Here is a 26,342-nt window from a genome sequence, read left to right as displayed (position 1 = left end):
GTACTGTGCAGAGTACACTCTCTTCCATGGTAGCTCAGTACTGTGCAGAGTACACTCTCTTCCATGGGATCTCGGTACTGTGCAGAGTACACTCTATTCCATAGGATCTCAGTACTGTGCAGAGTACACTCTCTTCAGTGGGAGCTCAGTACTGTGCAGAGTACACTATCTTCCATGGGATCTCAGTACTGTGCAGAGTACACTATTCCATGGGATCTCAGTACTGTGCAGAGTACACTCTATTCCATGGGATCTCAGTACTGTGCAGAGTACACTCTCTTCAGTGGTAGCTCAGTACTGTGCAGAGTACACTCTATTCCATGGGATCTCAGTACTGTGCAGAGTACACTCTCTTCCATGGGATCTCAGTACTGTGCAGAGTACACTCTATTCCATGGGCGCTCAGTACTGTGCAGAGTACACTCTCTTCCATAGGATCTCAGTACTGTGCAGAGTACACTCTCTGCAGTGGTAGCTCAGTACTGTGCAGAGTATACTCTATTCCATGTGATCTCAGTACTGTGCAGAGTACATTCTATTCCACGGGAGCTCAGTACTGTGCAGAGTACACTCTCTTCCATGGGATCTCAGTACTGTGCAGAGTACACTATTCCATGGGATCTCAGTACTGTGCAGAGTACACTCTATTCCATGGGATCTCAGTACTGTGCAGAGTACACTCTCTTCAGTGGTAGCTCAGTACTGTGCAGAGTACACTATCTTCCATGGGATCTCAGTACTGTGCAGAGTACACTATTCCATGGGATCTCAGTACTGTGCAGAGTACACTCTATTCCATGGGATCTCAGTACTGTGCAGAGTACACTCTCTTCCATGGGATCTCAGTACTGTGCAGAGTACACTCTCTTCAGTGGGAGCTCAGTACTGTGCAAAGTACACTCTCTTCCATGGGATCTCAGTACTGTGCAGAGTACACTATATTCCATGGGATCTCAGTACTGTGCAGAGTATACTCTATTCCATGGGATCTCAGTACTGTGCAGAGTACACTCTCTTCGATGGGATCTCAGTACTGTGCAGAGTACACTCTCTTCAGTGGTAGCTCAGTACTGTGCAGAGTACACTCTATTCCATGGGATCTCAGTACTGTGCAGAGTATACTCTATTCCATGGGATCTCAGTACTGTGCAGAGTACACTCTATTCCATGGGATCTCAGTACTGTGCAGAGTACACTCTCTTCTATGGGATCTCAGTACTGTGCAGAGTACACTCTATTCCATGGGATCTCAGTACTGTGCAGAGTACACTCTCTTCAGTGGTAGCTCAGTACTGTGCAAAGTACACTCTCTTCCATGGGATCTCAGTACTGTGCAGAGTACACTCTATTCCATGGGAGCTCAGTACTGTGCAGAGTACACTCTCTTCCATGGGATCTCAGTACTGTGCAGAGTACACTCTATTCCATGGGAGCTCAGTACTCTGCAGAGTACACTCTATTCCATGGGAGCTCAGTACTGTGCAGAGTACACTCTCTTCCATGGAATCTCAGTACTGTGTAGAGTACACTCTATTCCATGGGATCTCAGTACTGTGCAGAATACACTCTCTTCAGTGGTAGCTCAGTACTGTGCAGAGTACACTCTATTCCATGGGATCTCAGTACTGTGCAGAGTACACTCTATTCCATGGGAGCTCAGTACTGTGCAGAGTACACTCTATTCCATGGGATCTCAGTACTGTGCAGAGTACACTCTATTCCATGGGAGCTCTGTACTGTGCAGAGTACACTCTCTTCCATGGGATCTCAGTACTGTGCAGAGTACACTCTATTCCATGGGATCTCAGTACTGTGCAGAGTACACTCTCTTCCATGGTAGCTCAGTACTGTGCAGAGTACACTCTCTTCCATGGGATCTCGGTACTGTGCAGAGTACACTCTATTCCATAGGATCTCAGTACTGTGCAGAGTACACTCTCTTCAGTGGGAGCTCAGTACTGTGCAGAGTACACTATCTTCCATGGGATCTCAGTACTGTGCAGAGTACACTATTCCATGGGATCTCAGTACTGTGCAGAGTACACTCTATTCCATGGGATCTCAGTACTGTGCAGAGTACACTCTCTTCAGTGGTAGCTCAGTACTGTGCAGAGTACACTCTATTCCATGGGATCTCAGTACTGTGCAGAGTACACTCTCTTCCATGGGATCTCAGTACTGTGCAGAGTACACTCTATTCCATGGGCGCTCAGTACTGTGCAGAGTACACTCTCTTCCATAGGATCTCAGTACTGTGCAGAGTACACTCTCTGCAGTGGTAGCTCAGTACTGTGCAGAGTATACTCTATTCCATGTGATCTCAGTACTGTGCAGAGTACATTCTATTCCACGGGAGCTCAGTACTGTGCAGAGTACACTCTCTTCCATGGGATCTCAGTACTGTGCAGAGTACACTCTCTTCAGTGGTAGCTCAGTACTGTGCAGAGTATACTCTATTCCATGGGATCTCAGTACTGTGCAGAGTACACTCTATTCCATGGGATCTCAGTACTGTGCAGAGTACACTCTATTCCATGGGAGCTCAGTACTGTGCACAGTACACTCTAGTCCATGGGATCTCAGTACTGTGTAGAGTACACTCTATTCCATGGGAGCTCAGTACTGTGCAGAGTACACTCTCTTCAGTGGTAGCTCAGTACTGTGCAAAGTACACTCTATTCCATGGGAGCTCAGTACTGTGCAGAGTACACTCTATTCCATGGGATCTCAGTACTGTGCAGAGTACACTCTCTTCCATGGTAGCTCAGTACTGTGCAGAGTACACTCTCTTCCATGGGATCTCGGTACTGTGCAGAGTACACTCTATTCCATAGGATCTCAGTACTGTGCAGAGTACACTCTCTTCAGTGGGAGCTCAGTACTGTGCAGAGTACACTATCTTCCATGGGATCTCAGTACTGTGCAGAGTACACTATTCCATGGGATCTCAGTACTGTGCAGAGTACACTCTATTCCATGGGATCTCAGTACTGTGCAGAGTACACTCTCTTCAGTGGTAGCTCAGTACTGTGCAGAGTACACTCTATTCCATGGGATCTCACTACTGTGCAGAGTACACTCTCTTCCATGGGATCTCAGTACTGTGCAGAGTACACTCTATTCCATGGGCGCTCAGTACTGTGCAGAGTACACTCTCTTCCATAGGATCTCAGTACTGTGCAGAGTACACTCTCTGCAGTGGTAGCTCAGTACTGTGCAGAGTATACTCTATTCCATGTGATCTCAGTACTGTGCAGAGTACATTCTATTCCACGGGAGCTCAGTACTGTGCAGAGTACACTCTCTTCCATGGGATCTCAGTACTGTGCAGAGTACACTCTCTTCAGTGGTAGCTCAGTACTGTGCAGAGTATACTCTATTCCATGGGATCTCAGTACTGTGCAGAGTACACTCTATTCCATGGGATCTCAGTACTGTGCAGAGTACACTCTATTCCATGGGAGCTCAGTACTGTGCACAGTACACTCTAGTCCATGGGATCTCAGTACTGTGTAGAGTACACTCTATTCCATGGGAGCTCAGTACTGTGCAGAGTACACTCTCTTCAGTGGTAGCTCAGTACTGTGCAAAGTACACTCTATTCCATGGGAGCTCAGTACTGTGCAGAGTAAACTCTATTCCATGGGATCTCAGTACTGTGCAAAGTACACTCGATTCCATGGGAGCTCAGTACTGTGCACAGTACACTCTATTCCATGGGATATCAGTACTGTGCAGAGTACACTCTATTCCATGGGATCTCAGTACTGTGCAGAGTACACTCTCTTCAGTGGTAGCTCAGTACTGTGCAGAGTACACTCTATTCCATGGGATCTCAGTACTGTGCAGAGTAAACTCTATTCCATGGGATCTCAGTACTGTGCAGAGTGCACTCTATTCCATGGGATCTCAGTACTGTGCAGAGTACACTCTATTCCATGGGCGCTCAGTACTGTGCAGAGTACACTCTCTTCCATGGGATCTCAGTACTGTGCAGAGTACACTCTATTCAATGGGAGCTCAGTACTGTGCAGAGTACACTCTCTTCCATGGGATCTCAGTACTGTGCAGAGTACACTCTATTCCATGGGAGCTCAGTACTGTGCACAGTACACTCTAGTCCATGGGATCTCAGTACTATGCAGAGTACACTCTATTCCATGGGAGCTCAGTACTGTGCAGAGTACACTCTCTTCAGTGGTAGCTCAGTACTGTGCAGAGTATACTCTATTCCATGGGATCTCAGTACTGTGCAGAGTACACTCTATTCCATGGGATCTCAGTACTGTGCAGAGTACACTCTCTTCTATGGGATCTCAGTACTGTGCAGAGTACACTCTATTCCATGGGATCTCAGTACTGTGCAGAGTACACTCTCTTCAGTGGTAGCTCAGTACTGTGCAAAGTACACTCTCTTCCATGGGATCTCAGTACTGTGCAGATTACACTCTATTCTATGGGAGCTCAGTACTGTGCAGAGTACACTCTCTTCCATGGGATCTCAGTACTGTGCAGAGTACACTCTATTCCATGGGAGCTCAGTACTCTGCAGAGTACACTCTATTCCATGGGAGCTCAGTATTCTGCAGAGTACACCCTATTCCATGGGAGCTCAGTACTGTGCAGAGTACACTCTCTTCCATGGAATCTCAGTACTGTGCAGAGTACACTCTATTCCATGGGATCTCAGTACTGTGCAGAATACACTCTCTTCAGTGGTAGCTCAGTACTGTGCAGAGTACACTCTATTCAATGGGATCTCAGTACTGTGCAGAGTACACTCTATTCCATGGGAGCTCAGTACTGTGCAGAGTACACTCTATTCCATGGGATCTCAGTACTGTGCAGAGTACACTCTATTCCATGGGAGCTCTGTCCTGTGCAGAGTACACTCTCTTCCATGGGATCTCAGTACTGTGCAGAGTACACTCTATTCCATGGGATCTCAGTACTGTGCAGAGTACACTCTATTCCATGGGATCTCAGTACTGTGCAGAGTACACTCTCTTCCCTGGGATCTCAGTACTGTGCAGAGTACACTCTCTTCCATGGGATCTCAGTACTGTGCAGAGTACACTCTCTTCCATGGTAGCTCAGTACTGTACAGAGTACACTCTCTTCCATGGGATCTCGGTACTGTGCAGAGTACACTCTATTCCATGGGATCTCAGTACTGTGCAGAGTACACTCTCTTCAGTGGGAGCTCAGTACTGTGCAGAGTACACTATCTTCCATGGGATCTCAGTACTGTGCAGAGTACACTATTCCATGGGATCTCAGTACTGTGCAGAGTACACTCTATTCCATGGGATCTCAGTACTGTGCAGAGTACACTCTCTTCCATGGGATCTCAGTACTGTGCAGAGTACACTCTCTTCAGTGGGAGCTCAGTACTGTGCAAAGTACACTCTCTTCCATGGGATCTCAGTACTGTGCAGAGTACACTATATTCCATGGGATCTCAGTACTGTGCAGAGTACACTCTATTCCATGGGATCTCAGTACTGTGCAGAGTACACTCTCTTCCATGGGATCTCAGTACTGTGCAGAGTACACTCTCTTCAGTGGTAGCTCATTACTGTGCAGAGTACACTCTATTCCATGGGATCTCAGTACTGTGCAGAGTATACTCTATTCCATGGGATCTCAGTACTGTGCAGAGTACACTCTATTCCATGGGATCTCAGTACTGTGCAGAGTACACTCTCTTCTATGGGATCTCAGTACTGTGCAGAGTACACTCTATTCCATGGGATCTCAGTACTGTGCAGAGTACACTCTCTTCAGTGGTAGCTCAGTACTGTGCAAAGTACACTCTCTTCCATGGGATCTCAGTACTGTGCAGAGTACACTCTATTCCATGGGAGCTCAGTACTGTGCAGAGTACACTCTCTTCCATGGGATCTCAGTACTGTGCAGAGTACACTCTATCCCATGGGAGCTCAGTACTCTGCAGAGTACACTCTATTCCATGGGAGCTCAGTACTGTGCAGAGTACACTCTCTTCCATGGAATCTCAGTACTGTGTAGAGTATACTCTATTCCATGGGAGCTCAGTACTGTGCAGAGTACACTCTATTCCATGGGATCTCAGTACTGTGCAGAGTACACTCTATTCCATGGGAGCTCTGTACTGTGCAGAGTACACTCTCTTCCATGGGATCTCAGTACTGTGCAGAGTACACTCTATTCCATGGGATCTCAGTACTGTGCAGAGTACACTATCTTCCATGGTAGCTCAGTACTGTGCAGAGTACACTCTCTTCCATGGGATCTCGGTACTGTGCAGAGTACACTCTATTCCATAGGATCTCAGTACTGTGCAGAGTACACTCTCTTCAGTGGGAGCTCAGTACTGTGCAGAGTACACTATCTTCCATGGGATCTCAGTACTGTGCAGAGTACACTATTCCATGGGATCTCAGTACTGTGCAGAGTACACTCTCTTCAGTGGTAGCTCAGTACTGTGCAGAGGACACTCTCTTCAGAGGTAGCTCAGTACTGTGCAGAGTACACTCTATTCCATGGGATCTCAGTACTGTGCAGAGTACACTATTTTCCATGGGATCTCAGTACTGTGCAGAGTACACTCTCTTCAGTAGTAGCTCAGTACTGTGCAGAGTATACTCTATTCCATGGGATCTCAGTACTGTGCAGAGTACACTCTATTCCATGGGAGCTCAGTACTGTGCAGAGTACACTCTATTCCATGGGATCTCAGTACTGTGCAGAGTACACTCTATTCCATGGGAGCTCTGTACTGTGCAGAGTACACTCTCTTCCATGGGATCTCAGTACTGTGCAGAGTACACTCTATTCCATGGGATCTCAGTACTGTGCAGAGTACACTATCTTCCATGGTAGCTCAGTACTGTGCAGAGTACACTCTCTTCCATGGGATCTCGGTACTGTGCAGAGTACACTCTATTCCATAGGATCTCAGTACTGTGCAGAGTACACTCTCTTCAGTGGGAGCTCAGTACTGTGCAGAGTACACTATCTTCCATGGGATCTCAGTACTGTGCAGAGTACACTATTCCATGGGATCTCAGTACTGTGCAGAGTACACTCTCTTCAGTGGTAGCTCAGTACTGTGCAGAGGACACTCTCTTCAGAGGTAGCTCAGTACTGTGCAGAGTACACTCTATTCCATGGGATCTCAGTACTGTGCAGAGTACACTATTTTCCATGGGATCTCAGTACTGTGCAGAGTACACTCTCTTCAGTAGTAGCTCAGTACTGTGCAGAGTATACTCTATTCCATGGGATCTCAGTACTGTGCAGAGTACACTCTATTCCATGGGAGCTCAGTACTGTGCAGAGTACACTCTATTCCATGGGATATCAGTACTGTGCAGAGTACACTCTATTCCATGGGATCTCAGTACTGTGCAGAGTACACTCCCTTCAGTGGTAGCTCAGTACTGTGCAGAGTACCCTCTATTCCATGGGATCTCAGTACTGTGCAGAGTACAATCTCTTCCATGGGATCTCAGTACTGTGCAGAGTACACTCTATTCCAAGGGAGCTCAGTACTGTGCAGAGTAAACTCTATTCCATGGGATCTCAGTACTGTGCAGAGTACACTCTATTCCATGGGATCTCAGTACTGTGCAGAGTACACTCTATTCCATGGGAGCTCAGTACTGTGCAGAGTACACTCTCTTCCATGGGATCTCAGTACTGTGCAGACTACACTCTATTCAATGGGAGCTCAGTACTGTGCAGAGTACACTCTCTTCCATGGGATCTCAGTACTGTGCAGAGTACACTCTATTCCATGGGATCTCAGTACTGTGCAGAGTACACTCTCTTCCATGGGATCTCAGTACTGTGCAGAGTACACTCTATTCAATGGGAGCTCAGTACTGTGCAGAGTACACTCTCTTCCATGGGATCTCAGTACTGTTCAGAGTACACTCTATTCCATGGGATTTCAGTACTGTGCAGAGTACCCTCTATTCCATGGGATCTCAGTACTGTGCAGAGTAAACTCTATTCCATGGGATCTCAGTACTGTGCAGAGTACACTCTATTCCATGGGATCTCAGTACTGTGCAGAGTACACTCTATTCCATGGGATCTCAGTACTGTGCAGAGTACACTCTCTTCCATGGGATCTCAGTACTGTGCAGAGTACACTCTATTCAATGGGAGCTCAGTACTGTGCAGAGTACACTCTATTCCATGGGATCTCAGTACTGTGCAGAGAACACACTACTCCATGGGATCTCAGTACTGTGCAGAGTACACTCTATTCCATGGGATCTCAGTACTGTGCAGAGTACACTCTATTCCATGGGATCCCAGTACTGTGCAGAGTACACTCTCTTCCATGGGTTCTCAGTACTGTGCAGAGTACACTCTCTTCAGTGGTAGCTCAGTACTGTGCAGAGTACACTCTATTCCATGGGAGCTCAGTACCATGCAGAGAACACTCTATTCCATGGGATCTCAGTACTGTGCAGAGTACACTCGTTTCCATGGGATCTCAGTACTGTGCAGAGTACACTCTCTTCAGTGGTAGCTCAGTACTGTGCAGAGTACACTCTATTCCATGGGATCTCAGTACAGTGCAGAGTACACTCTATTCCATGGGGTCTCAGTACTGTGCAGAGTACACTCTCTTCAGTGGTAGCTCAGTACTGTGCAGAGTACACTCTCTTCCATGGGATCTCAGTACTGTGCAGAGTACACTCTATTCCATGGGAGCTCAGTACTGTGCAGAGTACACTCTCTTCCATGGGATCCCAGTACTGTGCAGAGTACACTGTGTTCCATTGGAGCTCAGTACTCTGCAGAGTACACTCTATTCCATGGGAGCTCAGTACTGTGCCGAGTACACTCTATTCCATGGGAGCTCAGTACTGTGCCGAGTACACTCTCTTCCATGGAATCTCAGTACTGTGCAGAGTACACTCTATTCCATGGGATCTCAGTACTGTGCAGAGTACACTCTCTTCAGTGGTAGCTCAGTACTGTGCAGAGTACACTCTATTCCATGGGATCTCAGTACTGTGCAGAGTACACTCTATTCCATGGGAGCTCAGTACTGTGCAGAGTACACTCTCTTCCATAGGATCTCAGTACTGTGCAGAGTACACTCCCTTCAGTGGTGGCTCAGTACTGTGCAGAGTATACTCTATTCCATGGGATCTCAGTACTGTGCAGAGTACATTCTATTCCACGGGAGCTCAGTACTGTGCAGAGTACACTCTCTTCCATGGGATCTCAGTACTGTGCAGAGTACACTCTATTCTATGGGATCTCAGTACTGTGCAGAGTACACTCTATTCCATGGGAGCTCAGCACTGTGCAGAGTACACTCTAATCCATGGGATCTCAGTACTGTGCAGAGTACACTCTATTCCATGGGATGTCAGTACTGTGCAGAATACACTCTCTTCAGTGGTAGCTCAGTACTGTGCAGAGTATACTGTATTCCGTGGGATCTCAGTACTGTACAGAGTACACTCTATTCCATGGAATCTCAGTACTGTGCAGAGTACACTCACTTCAGTGGTAGCTCAGTAATGTGCAAAGTATACTCTATTCCCTGGGATCTCAGTACTGTGCAGAGTACACTCTATTCCACTGGAGCTCAGTGCTGTGCAGAGTGTACTCTCTTCCATGGGATCTCAGTACTGTGCAGAGTACACTCTATTCCATGGGATCTCAGTACTGTGCAGAGTACACTCTATTCCATGGGAGCTCAGTACTGTGCAGAGTACACTCTCTTCCATGGGATCTCTGTACTGTGCATAGTACACTCTATTCCATGGGATCTCAGTACTGTGCAGAGTACACTCTCTTCCCTGGGATCTCAGTACTGTGCAGAGTACACTCTCTTCCATGGGATCTCAGTACTGTGCAGAGTACACTCTCTTCCATGGTAGCTCAGTACTGTGCAGAGTGCACTCTCTTCCACGCGATCTCGGTACTGTGCAGAGTATACTCTCTTCAGTGGTAGCTCAGTACTGTGCAGAGTACACTCTCTTCCATGGGATCTCAGTACTGTGAAGAGTACACTCTATTCCATGGGAGCTCAGTACTGTGCAGAGTACACTCTCTTCCATGGGATCTCAGTACTGTGCAGAGTACACTCTCTTCAGTGGTAGCTCAGTACTGTGCAGAGTACACTCTCTTCCATGGGATCTCAGTACTGTGAAGAGTACACTCTATTCCATGGGAGCTCAGTACTGTGCAGAGTACACTCTCTTCCATGGGATCTCAGTACTGTGCAGAGTACACTCTATTCCATGGGAGCTCAGTACTCTGCAGAGTACACCCTATTCCATGTGAGCTCAGTACTGTGCAGAGTACACTCTCTTCCATGGAATCTCAGTACTGTGCAGAGTACACTCTATTCCATGGGAGCTCAGTACACTGCAGAGTACACTCTATTCCATGGGATCTCAGTACTGTGCAGAGTACACTCTATTCCATGGGAGCTCAGTACTGTGCACAGTACACTCTAGTCCATGGGATCTCAGTACTGTGTAGAGTACACTCTATTCTATGGGAGCTCAGTACTGTGCAGAGTACACTCTCTTCAGTGGTAGCTCAGTACTGTGCAAAGTACACTCTGCTCAGTACTGTGCAGAATAAACTCTATTCCATGGGATCTCAGTACTGTGCAGAGTACACTCTATTCCATGGGATCTCAGTACTGTGCACAGTACACTCTATTCCATGGGATATCAGTACTGTGCAGAGTACACTCTATTCCATGGGATCTCAGTACTGTGCAGAGTACACTCTCTTCAGTGGTAGCTCAGTACTGTGCAGAGTACACTCTATTCCCTGGGATCTCAGTACTGTGCAGAGTACACTCTATTCCATGGGCGCTCAGTACTGTGCAGAGTACACTCTCTTCCATGGGATCTCAGTACTGTGCAGAGTATACTCTATTCAATGGGTGCTCAGTACTGTGCAGAGTACACTCTCTTCCATGGGATCTCAGTACTGTGCAGAGTACACTCTCTTCCATGGGAGCTCAGTACTGTGCACAGTACACTCTAGTCCATGGGATCTCAGTACTGTGCAGAGTACACTCTATTCCATGGGAGCTCAGTACTGTGCAGAGTACACTCTCTTCAGTGGTAGCTCAGTAATGTGCAGAGTATACTCTATTCCATGGGATCTCAGTACTGTGCAGAGTACACTCTATTCCATGGGATCTCAATGCTGTGCAGAGTACACTCTATTCCATAGGATCGCAGTACTGTGCAGAGTACACTCTATTCCATGGGATCTCAGTACTGTGCAGAGTACACTCTCTTCCATGGGAGCTCAGTACTGTGCAAAGTACACTGTCTTCCATGGGATCTCAGTACTGTGCAGAGTACACTCTATTCCATGGGATCTCAGTACTGTGCAGAGTACACTCTATTCCATGGGCGCTCAGTACTGTGCAGAGTACACTCTCTTCCATGGGATCTCAGTACTGTGCAGAGTACACTCTATTCAATGGGAGCTCAGTACTGTGCAGAGTACACTCTCTTCCATGGGATCTCAGTACTGTGCAGAGCACACTCTATTCCATGGGAGCTCAGTACTGTGCAGAGTACACTCTCTTCCAAGGGATCTCAGTACTGTGCAGAGTACACTCTATTCCATGGGAGCTCAGTACTGTGCAGAGTACACTCTCTTCAGTGGTAGCTCAGTACTGTGCAGAGTATACTCTATTCCATGGGATCTCAGTACTGTGCAGAGTACACTCTATTCCATGGGATCTCAGTACTGTGCAGAGTACACTCTATTCCATGGGAGCTCAGTACTGTGCACAGTACACTCTAGTCCATGGGGTCTCAGTACTGTGTAGAGTACACTCTATTCCATGGGAGCTCAGTACTGTGCAGAGTACACTCTCTTCAGTGGTAGCTCAGTACTGTGCAAGGTACACTCTACTCCATGGGAGCTCAGTACTGTGCAGAGTAAACTCTATTCCATGGGATCTCAGTACTGTGCAAAGTACACTCGATTCCATTGGAGCTCAGTACTGTGCAGAGTACACTCTATTCCATGGGATCTCAGTACTGTGCAGAGTACACTCGATTCCATGGGAGCTCAGTACTGTGCACAGTACACTCTATTCCATGGGATATCAGTACTGTGCAGAGTACACTCTATTCCATGGGATCTCAGTACTGTGCAGAGTACACTCTCTTCAGTGGTAGCTCAGTACTGTGCAGAGTACACTCTATTCCCTGGGATCTCAGTACTGTGCAGAGTACACTCTATTCCATGGGCGCTCAGTACTGTGCAGAGTACACTCTCTTCCATGGGATCTCAGTACTGTGCAGAGTACACTCTATTCAATGGGAGCTCAGTACTGTGCAGAGTACACTCTCTTCCATGGGATCTCAGTACTGTGCAGAGTACACTCTATTCCATGGGAGCTCAGTACTGTGCACAGTACACCCTAGTCCATGGGATCTCAGTACTGTGCAGAGTACACTCTATTCCATGGGAGCTCAGTACTGTGCAGAGTACACTCTCTTCAGTGGTAGCTCAGTACTGTGCAGAGTATACTCTATTCCATGGGATCTCAGTACTGTGCAGAGTACACTCTATTCCATGGGATCTCAATGCTGTGCAGAGTACACTCTATTCCATAGGATCGCAGTACTGTGCAGAGTACACTCTATTCCATGGGATCTCAGTACTGTGCAGAGTACACTCTCTTCCATGGGAGCTCAGTACTGTGCAAAGTACACTGTCTTCCATGGGATCTCAGTACTGTGCAGAGTACACTCTATTCCATGGGATCTCAGTACTGTGCAGAGTACACTCTATTCCATGGGCGCTCAGTACTGTGCAGAGTACACTCTCTTCCATGGGATCTCAGTACTGTGCAGAGTACACTCTATTCAATGGGAGCTCAGTACTGTGCAGAGTACACTCTCTTCCATGGGATCTCAGTACTGAGCAGAGCACACTCTATTCCATGGGAGCTCAGTACTGTGCAGAGTACACTCTCTTCCAAGGGATCTCAGTACTGTGCAGAGTACACTCTATTCCATGGGAGCTCAGTACTGTGCAGAGTACACTCTCTTCAGTGGTAGCTCAGTACTGTGCAGAGTATACTCTATTCCATGGGATCTCAGTACTGTGCAGAGTACACTCTATTCCATGGGATCTCAGTACTGTGCAGAGTACACTCTATTCCATGGGAGCTCAGTACTGTGCACAGTACACTCTAGTCCATGGGATCTCAGTACTGTGTAGAGTACACTCTATTCCATGGGAGCTCAGTACTGTGCAGAGTACACTCTCTTCAGTGGTAGCTCAGTACTGTGCAAAGTACACTCTATTCCATGGGAGCTCAGTACTGTGCAGAGTAAACTCTATTCCATGGGATCTCAGTACTGTGCAAAGTACACTCGATTCCATGGGAGCTCAGTACTGTGCACAGTACACTCTATTCCATGGGATATCAGTACTGTGCAGAGTACACTCTATTCCATGGGATCTCAGTACTGTGCAGAGTACACTCTCTTCAGTGGTAGCTCAGTACTGTGCAGAGTACACTCTATTCCATGGGATCTCAGTACTGTGCAGAGTAAACTCTATTCCATGGGATCTCAGTACTGTGCAGAGTACACTCTATTCCATGGGATCTCAGTACTGTGCAGAGTACACTCTATTCCATGGGCGCTCAGTACTGTGCAGAGTACACTCTCTTCCATGGGATCTCAGTACTGTGCAGAGTACACTCTATTCAATGGGAGCTCAGTACTGTGCAGAGTACACTCTCTTCCATGGGATCTCAGTACTGTGCAGAGTACACTCTATTCCATGGGAGCTCAGTACTGTGCACAGTACACTCTAGTCCATGGGATCTCAGTACTATGCAGAGTACACTCTATTCCATGGGAGCTCAGTACTGTGCAGAGTACACTCTCTTCAGTGGTAGCTCAGTACTGTGCAGAGTATACTCTATTCCATGGGATCTCAGTACTGTGCAGAGTACACTCTATTCCATGGGATCTCAGTACTGTGCAGAGTACACTCTCTTCTATGGGATCTCAGTACTGTGCAGAGTACACTCTATTCCATGGGATCTCAGTACTGTGCAGAGTACACTCTCTTCAGTGGTAGCTCAGTACTGTGCAAAGTACACTCTCTTCCATGGGATCTCAGTACTGTGCAGATTACACTCTATTCCATGGGAGCTCAGTACTGTGCAGAGTACACTCTCTTCCATGGGATCTCAGTACTGTGCAGAGTACACTCTATTCCATGGGAGCTCAGTACTCTGCAGAGTACACTCTATTCCATGTGAGCTCAGTACTCTGCAGAGTACACTCTATTCCATGGGAGCTCAGTACTGTGCAGAGTACACTCTCTTCCATGGAATCTCAGTACTGTGCAGAGTACACTCTATTCCATGGGATCTCAGTACTGTGCAGAATACACTCTCTTCAGTGGTAGCTCAGTACTGTGCAGAGTACACTCTATTCCATTGGATCTCAGTACTGTGCAGAGTACACTCTATTCCATGGGAGCTCAGTACTGTGCAGAGTACACTCTATTCCATGGGATCTCAGTACTGTGCAGAGTACACTCTATTCCATGGGAGCTCTGTCCTGTGCAGAGTACACTCTCTTCCATGGGATCTCAGTACTGTGCAGAGTACACTCTATTCCATGGGATCTCAGTACTGTGCAGAGTACACTCTCTTCCCTGGGATCTCAGTACTGTGCAGAGTACACTCTCTTCCATGGGATCTCAGTACTGTGCAGAGTACACTCTCTTCCATGGTAGCTCAGTACTGTACAGAGTACACTCTCTTCCATGGGATCTCGGTACTGTGCAGAGTACACTCTATTCCATGGGATCTCAGTACTGTGCAGAGTACACTCTCTTCAGTGGGAGCTCAGTACTGTGCAGAGTACACTATCTTCCATGGGATCTCAGTACTGTGCAGAGTACACTATTCCATGGGATCTCAGTACTGTGCAGAGTACACTCTATTCCATGGGATCTCAGTACTGTGCAGAGTACACTCTCTTCCATGGGATCTCAGTACTGTGCAGAGTACACTCTCTTCAGTGGGAGCTCAGTGCTGTGCAAAGTACACTCTCTTCCATGGGATCTCAGTACTGTGCAGAGTACACTATATTCCATGGGATCTCAGTACTGTGCAGAGTACACTCTATTCCATGGGATCTCAGTACTGTGCAGAGTACACTCTCTTCCATGGGATCTCAGTACTGTGCAGAGTACACTCTCTTCAGTGGTAGCTCAGTACTGTGCAGAGTACACTCTATTCCATGGGATCTCAGTACTGTGCAGAGTATACTCTATTCCATGGGATCTCAGTACTGTGCAGAGTACACTCTATTCCATGGGATCTCAGTACTGTGCAGAGTACACTCTCTTCTATGGGATCTCAGTACTGTGCAGAGTACACTCTATTCCATGGGATCTCAGTACTGTGCAGAGTACACTCTCTTCAGTGGTAGCTCAGAACTGTGCAAAGTACACTCTCTTCCATGGGATCTCAGTACTGTGCAGAGTACACTCTATTCCATGGGAGCTCAGTACTGTGCAGAGTACACTCTCTTCCATGGGATCTCAGTACTGTGCAGAGTACACTCTATTCCATGGGAGCTCAGTACTCTGCAGAGTACACTCTATTCCATGGGAGCTCAGTACTGTGCAGAGTACACTCTCTTCCATGGAATCTCAGTACTGTGTAGAGTACACTCTATTCCATGGGATCTCAGTACTGTGCAGAATACACTCTCTTCAGTGGTAGCTCAGTACTGTGCAGAGTACACTCTATTCCATGGGATCTCAGTACTGTGCAGAGTACACTCTATTCCATGGGAGCTCAGTACTGTGCAGAGTACACTCTATTCCATGGGATCTCAGTACTGTGCAGAGTACACTCTATTCCATGGGAGCTCTGTACTGTGCAGAGTACACTCTCTTCCATGGGATCTCAGTACTGTGCAGAGTACACTCTATTCCATGGGATCTCAGTACTGTGCAGAGTACACTCTATTCCATGGTAGCTCAGTACTGTGCAGAGTACACTCTCTTCCATGGGATCTCGGTACTGTGCAGAGTACACTCTATTCCATAGGATCTCAGTACTGTGCAGAGTACACTCTCTTCAGTGGTAGCTCAGTACTGTGCAGAGTACACTCTATTCCATGGGATCTCAGTACTGTGCAGAGTACACTCTATTCCATGGGAGCTCAGTACTGTGCAGAGTACACTCTCTTCCATAGGATCTCAGTACTGTGCAGAGTACACTCCCTTCAGTGGTGGCTCAGTACTGTGCAGAGTATACTCTATTCCATGGGATCTCAGTACTGTGCAGAGTACATTCTATTCCACGGGAGCTCAGTACTGTGCAGAGTACACTCTCTTCCATGGGATCTCAGTACTGTGCAGAGTACACTCTATTCTATGGGATCTCAGTACTGTGCAGAGTACACTCTATTCCATGGGAGCTCAGCACTGTGCAGAGTACACTCTAATCCATGGGATCTCAGTACTGTGCAGAGTACACTCTATTCCATGGGATGTCAGTACTGTGCAGAATACACTCTCTTCAGTGGTAGCTCAGTACTGTGCAGAGTATACTGTATTCCGTGGGATCTCAGTACTGTACAGAGTACACTCTATTCCATGGAATCTCAGTACTGTGCAGAGTACACTCACTTCAGTGGTAGCTCAGTAATGTGCAGAGTATACTCTATTCCCTGGGATCTCAGTACTGTGCAGAGTACACTCTATTCCACTGGAGCTCAGTGCTGTGCAGAGTGTACTCTCTTCCATGGGATCTCAGTACTGTGCAGAGTACACTCTATTCCATGGGATCTCAGTACTGTGCAGAGTACACTCTATTCCATGGGAGCTCAGTACTGTGCAGAGTACACTCTCTTCCATGGGATCTCTGTACTGTGCATAGTACACTCTATTCCATGGGATCTCAGTACTGTGCAGAGTACACTCTCTTCCCTGGGATCTCAGTACTGTGCAGAGTACACTCTCTTCCATGGGATCTCAGTACTGTGCAGAGTACACTCTCTTCCATGGTAGCTCAGTACTGTGCAGAGTGCACTCTCTTCCACGTGATCTCGGTACTGTGCAGAGTATACTCTCTTCAGTGGTAGCTCAGTACTGTGCAGAGTACACTCTCTTCCATGGGATCTCAGTACTGTGAAGAGTACACTCTATTCCATGGGAGCTCAGTACTGTGCAGAGTACACTCTCTTCCATGGGATCTCAGTACTGTGCAGAGTACACTCTCTTCAGTGGTAGCTCAGTACTGTGCAGAGTACACTCTCTTCCATGGGATCTCAGTACTGTGAAGAGTACACTCTATTCCATGGGAGCTCAGTACTGTGCAGAGTACACTCTCTTCCATGGGATCTCAGTACTGTGCAGAGTACACTCTATTCCATGGGATCTCAGTACTGTGCAGAGTACACTCTATTCCATGGGAGCTCAGTACTGTGCAGAGTACACTCTATTCCATGGGAGCTCAGTACTGTGCAGAGTACACTCTCTTCCATGGGATCTCAGTACTGTGCAGAGTACACTCTCTTCAGTGGTAGCTCAGTACTGTGCAGAGTACACTCTCTTCCATGGGATCTCAGTACTGTGAAGAGTACACTCTATTCCACTGGAGCTCAGTGCTGTGCAGAGTGTACTCTCTTCCATGGGATCTCAGTACTGTGCAGAGTACACTCTATTCCATGGGATCTCAGTACTGTGCAGAGTACACTCTATTCCATGGGAGCTCAGTACTGTGCAGAGTACACTCTCTTCCATGGGATCTCAGTACTGTGCAGAGTACACTCTCTTCCCTGGGATCTCAGTACTGTGCAGAGTACACTCTCTTCCATGGGATCTCAGTACTGTGCAGAGTACACTCTCTTCCATGGTAGCTCAGTACTGTGCAGAGTGCACTCTCTTCCACGCGATCTCGGTACTGTGCAGAGTATACTCTCTTCAGTGGTAGCTCAGTACTGTGCAGAGTACACTCTCTTCCATGGGATCTCAGTACTGTGAAGAGTACACTCTATTCCATGGGAGCTCAGTACTGTGCAGAGTACACTCTCTTCCATGGGATCTCAGTACTGTGCAGAGTACACTCTCTTCAGTGGTAGCTCAGTACTGTGCAGAGTACACTCTCTTCCATGGGATCTCAGTACTGTGAAGAGTACACTCTATTCCATGGGAGCTCAGTACTGTGCAGAGTACACTCTCTTCCATGGGATCTCAGTACTGTGCAGAGTACACTCTATTCCATGGGAGCTCAGTACTCTGCAGAGTACACCCTATTCCATGTGAGCTCAGTACTGTGCAGAGTACACTCTCTTCCATGGAATCTCAGTACTGTGCAGAGTACACTCTATTCCATGGGAGCTCAGTACACTGCAGAGTACACTCTATTCCATGGGATCTCAGTACTGTGCAGAGTACACTCTATTCCATGGGAGCTCAGTACTGTGCACAGTACACTCTAGTCCATGGGATCTCAGTACTGTGTAGAGTACACTCTATTCTATGGGAGCTCAGTACTGTGCAGAGTACACTCTCTTCAGTGGTAGCTCAGTACTGTGCAAAGTATACTCTGCTCAGTACTGTGCAGAATAAACTCTATTCCATGGGATCTCAGTACTGTGCAGAGTACACTCTATTCCATGGGATCTCAGTACTGTGCAGAGTACACTCGATTCCATGGGAGCTCAGTACTGTGCACAGTACACTCTATTCCATGGGATATCAGTACTGTGCAGAGTACACTCTATTCCATGGGATCTCAGTACTGTGCAGAGTACACTCTCTTCAGTGGTAGCTCAGTACTGTGCAGAGTACACTCTATTCCCTGGGATCTCAGTACTGTGCAGAGTACACTCTATTCCATGGGCGCTCAGTACTGTGCAGAGTACACTCTCTTCCATGGGATCTCAGTACTGTGCAGAGTATACTCTATTCAATGGGTGCTCAGTACTGTGCAGAGTACACTCTCTTCCATGGGATCTCAGTACTGTGCAGAGTACACTCTCTTCCATGGGAGCTCAGTACTGTGCACAGTACACTCTAGTCCATGGGATCTCAGTACTGTGCAGAGTACACTCTATTCCATGGGAGCTCAGTACTGTGCAGAGTACACTCTCTTCAGTGGTAGCTCAGTAATGTGCAGAGTATACTCTATTCCATGGGATCTCAGTACTGTGCAGAGTACACTCTATTCCATGGGATCTCAATGCTGTGCAGAGTACACTCTATTCCATAGGATCGCAGTACTGTGCAGAGTACACTCTATTCCATGGGATCTCAGTACTGTGCAGAGTACACTCTCTTCCATGGGAGCTCAGTACTGTGCAAAGTACACTGTCTTCCATGGGATCTCAGTACTGTGCAGAGTACACTCTATTCCATGGGATCTCAGTACTGTGCAGAGTACACTCTATTCCATGGGCGCTCAGTACTGTGCAGAGTACACTCTCTTCCATGGGATCTCAGTACTGTGCAGAGTACACTCTATTCAATGGGAGCTCAGTACTGTGCAGAGTACACTCTCTTCCATGGGATCTCAGTACTGTGCAGAGCACACTCTATTCCATGGGAGCTCAGTACTGTGCAGAGTACACTCTCTTCCAAGGGATCTCAGTACTGTGCAGAGTACACTCTATTCCATGGGAGCTCAGTACTGTGCAGAGTACACTCTCTTCAGTGGTAGCTCAGTACTGTGCAGAGTATACTCTATTCCATGGGATCTCAGTACTGTGCAGAGTACACTCTATTCCATGGGATCTCAGTACTGTGCAGAGTACACTCTATTCCATGGGAGCTCAGTACTGTGCACAGTACACTCTAGTCCATGGGATCTCAGTACTGTGTAGAGTACACTCTATTCCATGGGAGCTCAGTACTGTGCAGAGTACACTCTCTTCAGTGGTAGCTCAGTACTGTGCAAGGTACACTCTACTCCATGGGAGCTCAGTACTGTGCAGAGTAAACTCTATTCCATGGGATCTCAGTACTGTGCAAAGTACACTCGATTCCATTGGAGCTCAGTACTGTGCAGAGTACACTCTATTCCATGGGATCTCAGTACTGTGCAGAGTACACTCGATTCCATGGGAGCTCAGTACTGTGCACAGTACACTCTATTCCATGGGATATCAGTACTGTGCAGAGTACACTCTATTCCATGGGATCTCAGTACTGTGCAGAGTACACTCTCTTCAGTGGTAGCTCAGTACTGTGCAGAGTACACTCTATTCCCTGGGATCTCAGTACTGTGCAGAGTACACTCTATTCCATGGGCGCTCAGTACTGTGCAGAGTACACTCTCTTCCATGGGATCTCAGTACTGTGCAGAGTACACTCTATTCAATGGGAGCTCAGTACTGTGCAGAGTACACTCTCTTCCATGGGATCTCAGTACTGTGCAGAGTACACTCTATTCCATGGGAGCTCAGTACTGTGCACAGTACACCCTAGTCCATGGGATCTCAGTACTGTGCAGAGTACACTCTATTCCATGGGAGCTCAGTACTGTGCAGAGTACACTCTCTTCAGTGGTAGCTCAGTACTGTGCAGAGTATACTCTATTCCATGGGATCTCAGTACTGTGCAGAGTACACTCTATTCCATGGGATCTCAATGCTGTGCAGAGTACACTCTATTCCATAGGATCGCAGTACTGTGCAGAGTACACTCTATTCCATGGGATCTCAGTACTGTGCAGAGTACACTCTCTTCCATGGGAGCTCAGTACTGTGCAAAGTACACTGTCTTCCATGGGATCTCAGTACTGTGCAGAGTACACTCTATTCCATGGGATCTCAGTACTGTGCAGAGTACACTCTATTCCATGGGCGCTCAGTACTGTGCAGAGTACACTCTCTTCCATGGGATCTCAGTACTGTGCAGAGTACACTCTATTCAATGGGAGCTCAGTACTGTGCAGAGTACACTCTCTTCCATGGGATCTCAGTACTGAGCAGAGCACACTCTATTCCATGGGAGCTCAGTACTGTGCAGAGTACACTCTCTTCCAAGGGATCTCAGTACTGTGCAGAGTACACTCTATTCCATGGGAGCTCAGTACTGTGCAGAGTACACTCTCTTCAGTGGTAGCTCAGTACTGTGCAGAGTATACTCTATTCCATGGGATCTCAGTACTGTGCAGAGTACACTCTATTCCATGGGATCTCAGTACTGTGCAGAGTACACTCTATTCCATGGGAGCTCAGTACTGTGCACAGTACACTCTAGTCCATGGGATCTCAGTACTGTGTAGAGTACACTCTATTCCATGGGAGCTCAGTACTGTGCAGAGTACACTCTCTTCAGTGGTAGCTCAGTACTGTGCAAAGTACACTCTATTCCATGGGAGCTCAGTACTGTGCAGAGTAAACTCTATTCCATGGGATCTCAGTACTGTGCAAAGTGCACTCGATTCCATGGGAGCTCAGTACTGTGCACAGTACACTCTATTCCATGGGATATCAGTACTGTGCAGAGTACACTCTATTCCATGGGATCTCAGTACTGTGCAGAGTACACTCTCTTCAGTGGTAGCTCAGTACTGTGCAGAGTACACTCTATTCCATGGGATCTCAGTACTGTGCAGAGTAAACTCTATTCCATGGGATCTCAGTACTGTGCAGAGTACACTCTATTCCATGGGATCTCAGTACTGTGCAGAGTACACTCTATTCCATGGGCGCTCAGTACTGTGCAGAGTACACTCTCTTCCATGGGATCTCAGTACTGTGCAGAGTACACTCTATTCAATGGGAGCTCAGTACTGTGCAGAGTACACTCTCTTCCATGGGATCTCAGTACTGTGCAGAGTACACTCTATTCCATGGGATCTCAGTACTGTGCAGAGTACACTCTATTCCATGGGCGCTCAGTACTGTGCAGAGTACACTCTCTTCCATGGGATCTCAGTACTGTGCAGAGTACACTCTATTCAATGGGAGCTCAGTACTGTGCAGAGTACACTCTCTTCCATGGGATCTCAGTACTGTGCAGAGTACACTCTATTCCATGGGATCTCAGTACTGTGCAGAGTACACTCTCTTCAGTGGTAGCTCAGTACTGTGCAAAGTACACTCTCTTCCATGGGATCTCAGTACTGTGCAGATTACACTCTATTCCATGGGAGCTCAGTACTGTGCAGAGTACACTCTCTTCCATGGGATCTCAGTACTGTGCAGAGTACACTCTATTCCATGGGAGCTCAGTACTCTGCAGAGTACACTCTATTCCATGTGAGCTCAGTACTCTGCAGAGTACACTCTATTCCATGGGAGCTCAGTACTGTGCAGAGTACACTCTCTTCCATGGAATCTCAGTACTGTGCAGAGTACACTCTATTCCATGGGATCTCAGTACTGTGCAGAATACACTCTCTTCAGTGGTAGCTCAGTACTGTGCAGAGTACACTCTATTCCATGGGATCTCAGTACTGTGCAGAGTACACTCTATTCCATGGGAGCTCAGTACTGTGCAGAGTACACTCTATTCCATGGGATCTCAGTACTGTGCAGAGTACACTCTATTCCATGGGAGCTCTGTCCTGTGCAGAGTACACTCTCTTCCATGGGATCTCAGTACTGTGCAGAGTACACTCTATTCCATGGGATCTCAGTACTGTGCAGAGTACACTCTATTCCATGGGATCTCAGTACTGTGCAGAGTACACTCTCTTCCCTGGGATCTCAGTACTGTGCAGAGTACACTCTCTTCCATGGGATCTCAGTACTGTGCAGAGTACACTCTCTTCCATGGTAGCTCAGTACTGTACAGAGTACACTCTCTTCCATGGGATCTCGGTACTGTGCAGAGTACACTCTATTCCATGGGATCTCAGTACTGTGCAGAGTACACTCTCTTCAGTGGGAGCTCAGTACTGTGCAGAGTACACTATCTTCCATGGGATCTCAGTACTGTGCAGAGTACACTATTCCATGGGATCTCAGTACTGTGCAGAGTACACTCTATTCCATGGGATCTCAGTACTGTGCAGAGTACACTCTCTTCCATGGGATCTCAGTACTGTGCAGAGTACACTCTCTTCAGTGGGAGCTCAGTACTGTGCAAAGTACACTCTCTTCCATGGGATCTCAGTACTGTGCAGAGTACACTATATTCCATGGGATCTCAGTACTGTGCAGAGTACACTCTATTCCATGGGATCTCAGTACTGTGCAGAGTACACTCTCTTCCATGGGATCTCAGTACTGTGCAGAGTACACTCTCTTCAGTGGTAGCTCAGTACTGTGCAGAGTACACTCTATTCCATGGGATCTCAGTACTGTGCAGAGTATACTCTATTCCATGGGATCTCAGTACTGTGCAGAGTACACTCTATTCCATGGGATCTCAGTACTGTGCAGAGTACACTCTCTTCTATGGGATCTCAGTACTGTGCAGAGTACACTCTATTCCATGGGATCTCAGTACTGTGCAGAGTACACTCTCTTCAGTGGTAGCTCAGAACTGTGCAAAGTACACTCTCTTCCATGGGATCTCAGTACTGTGCAGAGTACACTCTATTCCATGGGAGCTCAGTACTGTGCAGAGTACACTCTCTTCCATGGGATCTCAGTACTGTGCAGAGTACACTCTATTCCATGGGAGCTCAGTACTCTGCAGAGTACACTCTATTCCATGGGAGCTCAGTACTGTGCAGAGTACACTCTCTTCCATGGAATCTCAGTACTGTGTAGAGTACACTCTATTCCATGGGATCTCAGTACTGTGCAGAATACACTCTCTTCAGTGGTAGCTCAGTACTGTGCAGAGTACACTCTATTCCATGGGATCTCAGTACTGTGCAGAGTACACTCTATTCCATGGGAGCTCAGTACTGTGCAGAGTACACTCTATTCCATGGGATCTCAGTACTGTGCAGAGTACACTCTATTCCATGGGAGCTCTGTACTGTGCAGAGTACACTCTCTTCCATGGGATCTCAGTACTGTGCAGAGTACACTCTATTCCATGGGATCTCAGTACTGTGCAGAGTACACTCTATTCCATGGTAGCTCAGTACTGTGCAGAGTACACTCTCTTCCATGGGATCTCGGTACTGTGCAGAGTACACTCTATTCCATAGGATCTCAGTACTGTGCAGAGTACACTCTCTTCAGTGGTAGCTCAGTACTGTGCAGAGTACACTCTATTCCATGGGATCTCAGTACTGTGCAGAGTACACTCTATTCCATGGGAGCTCAGTACTGTGCAGAGTACACTCTCTTCCATAGGATCTCAGTACTGTGCAGAGTACACTCCCTTCAGTGGTGGCTCAGTACTGTGCAGAGTATACTCTATTCCATGGGATCTCAGTACTGTGCAGAGTACATTCTATTCCACGGGAGCTCAGTACTGTGCAGAGTACACTCTCTTCCATGGGATCTCAGTACTGTGCAGAGTACACTCTATTCTATGGGATCTCAGTACTGTGCAGAGTACACTCTATTCCATGGGAGCTCAGTACTGTGCAGAGTACACTCTCTTCCATGGGATCTCGGTACTGTGCAGAGTACACTCTATTCCATAGGATCTCAGTACTGTGCAGAGTACACTCTCTTCAGTGGTAGCTCAGTACTGTGCAGAGTACACTCTATTCCATGGGATCTCAGTACTGTGCAGAGTACACTCTATTCCATGGGAGCTCAGTACTGTGCAGAGTACACTCTCTTCCATAGGATCTCAGTACTGTGCAGAGTACACTCCCTTCAGTGGTGGCTCAGTACTGTGCAGAGTATACTCTATTCCATGGGATCTCAGTACTGTGCAGAGTACATTCTATTCCACGGGAGCTCAGTACTGTGCAGAGTACACTCTCTTCCATGGGATCTCAGTACTGTGCAGAGTACACTCTATTCTATGGGATCTCAGTACTGTGCAGAGTACACTCTATTCCATGGGAGCTCAGCACTGTGCAGAGTACACTCTAATCCATGGGATCTCAGTACTGTGCAGAGTACACTCTATTCCATGGGATGTCAGTACTGTGCAGAATACACTCTCTTCAGTGGTAGCTCAGTACTGTGCAGAGTATACTGTATTCCGTGGGATCTCAGTACTGTACAGAGTACACTCTATTCCATGGGATGTCAGTACTGTGCAGAATACACTCACTTCAGTGGTAGCTCAGTAATGTGCAGAGTATACTCTATTCCCTGGGATCTCAGTACTGTGCAGAGTACACTCTATTCCACTGGAGCTCAGTGCTGTGCAGAGTGTACTCTCTTCCATGGGATCTCAGTACTGTGCAGAGTACACTCTATTCCATGGGATCTCAGTACTGTGCAGAGTACACTCTATTCCATGGGAGCTCAGTACTGTGCAGAGTACACTCTCTTCCATGGGATCTCTGTACTGTGCATAGTACACTCTATTCCATGGGATCTCAGTACTGTGCAGAGTACACTCTCTTCCCTGGGATCTCAGTACTGTGCAGAGTACACTCTCTTCCATGGGATCTCAGTACTGTGCAGAGTACACTCTCTTCCATGGTAGCTCAGTACTGTGCAGAGTGCACTCTCTTCCACGTGATCTCGGTACTGTGCAGAGTATACTCTCTTCAGTGGTAGCTCAGTACTGTGCAGAGTACACTCTCTTCCATGGGATCTCAGTACTGTGAAGAGTACACTCTATTCCATGGGAGCTCAGTACTGTGCAGAGTACACTCTCTTCCATGGGATCTCAGTACTGTGCAGAGTACACTCTCTTCAGTGGTAGCTCAGTACTGTGCAGAGTACACTCTCTTCCATGGGATCTCAGTACTGTGAAGAGTACACTCTATTCCATGGGAGCTCAGTACTGTGCAGAGTACACTCTCTTCCATGGGATCTCAGTACTGTGCAGAGTACACTCTATTCCATGGGAGCTCAGTACTCTGCAGAGTACACCCTATTCCATGTGAGCTCAGTACTGTGCAGAGTAAACTCTCTTCCATGGAATCTCAGTACTGTGCAGAGTACACTCTATTCCATGGGAGCTCAGTACACTGCAGAGTACACTCTATTCCATGGGATCTCAGTACTGTGCAGAGTACACTCTATTCCATGGGAGCTCAGTACTGTGCACAGTACACTCTAGTCCATGGGATCTCAGTACTGTGTAGAGTACACTCTATTCTATGGGAGCTCAGTACTGTGCAGAGTACACTCTCTTCAGTGGTAGCTCAGTACTGTGCAAAGTACACTCTGCTCAGTACTGTGCAGAATAAACTCTATTCCATGGGATCTCAGTACTGTGCAGAGTACACTCTATTCCATGGGATCTCAGTACTGTGCAGAGTACACTCTATTCCATGGGATCTCAGTACTGTGCAGAGT

The sequence above is a fragment of the Ambystoma mexicanum genome, chromosome 4q (assembly GCF_040938575.1).
Source record: "Ambystoma mexicanum isolate Mex_15411 chromosome 4q, UKY_AmexF1_1, whole genome shotgun sequence".
NCBI lineage: Eukaryota > Metazoa > Chordata > Amphibia > Caudata > Ambystomatidae > Ambystoma > Ambystoma mexicanum.
This window is presented reverse-complemented; position numbering follows the sequence as displayed.